This window comes from Habropoda laboriosa, unplaced genomic scaffold (assembly GCF_001263275.1).
Source record: "Habropoda laboriosa isolate 0110345459 unplaced genomic scaffold, ASM126327v1 scaffold99, whole genome shotgun sequence".
Lineage (NCBI taxonomy): Eukaryota > Metazoa > Arthropoda > Insecta > Hymenoptera > Apidae > Habropoda > Habropoda laboriosa.
This window is the reverse complement of record NW_017100239.1, coordinates 696,418-697,795: the sequence shown is the minus strand read 5'-3', so window position 1 is coordinate 697,795 and position 1,378 is coordinate 696,418. Positions and strand designations below refer to the sequence as shown.

General features: G+C 43.1%; 1 protein-coding gene across 1 annotated transcript in view; it reads left to right on the top strand.

Moving 5' to 3' along the window:
* Positions 1–204: 204 nt before the first annotated feature.
* Positions 205–1,378, top strand: part of LOC108571779 (FMRFamide receptor) — a 16,581-nt gene continuing 15,407 nt past the window's right edge. Inside the window, exon 1 of the mRNA XM_017933915.1 lies at positions 205–449. The gene's annotated coding sequence lies outside the window, so the exon portion shown is untranslated. The remainder of the gene's footprint in view (positions 450–1,378) is intronic.

Genomic DNA, 1,378 nt, shown 5'->3' with positions numbered 1-1,378 from the left:
TTCTTTCGTCGAAATCCCTTTCGACCTGGTGGTGGAATCGATTTCGCTCTAAAAAAAGAAAACAAAACGAGACTGCAACGGTCGAGTGAAAGTTTCCGAACGTCGAATTCGGAGCCAAGTGATATCAACGGGCGTGCGCCGATAATTTTAGAACGAAACATTTCGTCCGCTTCCAGGTGCCAATAAAACGAGAGGAAGATCCGTGTGGACAAATGATTCGGACGTAAAGTGTACGGCACGATTAAAGACTGCGCCGCGGCAAAAGGAGCAGCGTGTAACAAAGCCCTTCGTTCTTTCGACCAAAGTCCCGATAGTTCGTTCGAGCATCTCTGAAGAAAATCTCTCCAAGTTTCAAAGTGCAACGTGCGTTTCGGAATATTTGACGGAGGAGTGTAAAACGAGGAAGCGACGCGTCGAGGAAAACGGAGAGAAAGTTATCAAAGACGAAGGTGCGATGAAAGTTCTTCTTACGTAAAAATAACAACGGGATGCTGAGATATTTTTTAAGGACAGATTGTCGTGCAAGAATTTCCCCCAGTTTTGAAATTCCTCGATCCATCTGACGGCGCATTTAAGCGCAACTCCCGCATCTGTAATGTTTTCTCATCCTCTTAATTCAGCAGCGTGATGCGCTTCGCGATGTGTTTGAGTAGAAGAAGATTCAGTGCCGGATTAACCAAAGCACCAAAGCGTGAGCCTCTTAACAAGCTGTTGACCCGAAAAAACGTTTTCCTTCGTTACGGATAACTTAGCCGATTCTCTTTGCTCTCTGGATGCTTACCCGATTCGCAAGATCCCCCTTGCGCGATACACCAGACCAGAATTTTTCTCACAATAGAAATTAATTATTAGCGGCGACATTTCTCTTGATAATCGTTTCGCTAGATCAGCTTCTTTTCTATAGATCACCTTTCGATAATTTCTTGCCCTATTCGTTCGTTCTAATTAAACTATTGCCAATTATCTTCGAATACAATTTGCCGTAACTCGTTCCTACCGGGCTAGTAAAAGCCTTCAGAAATTTCAAAGGATTTTTACCGGTTCAAAGGATCGACTATGACGGACAAAAGCTACATGTATCAACTTGTTAAAGCTGTAAAAATGGCGCGGGACGTTAATTACGGGGCTTTCTGAACTTTACTAGCTGCTCGATTCCAAAGAAAACTAACTAATTTAACTGACGTATCATAAACTGAAACGAGCTAATACCGAGTAACGGAAGAATTGATTTTTATGGAGACGAAGTAACGTTCGTGCAAAGTTTGTCCCCATGAATCGAACGTGGTAAATTGCACAGCATTATACGACACGGAATTAGTTTCACCTGCGAAAACCCAATTATGCTTCGACGTAAATTGCCGCCACCCAAAGGAATTCG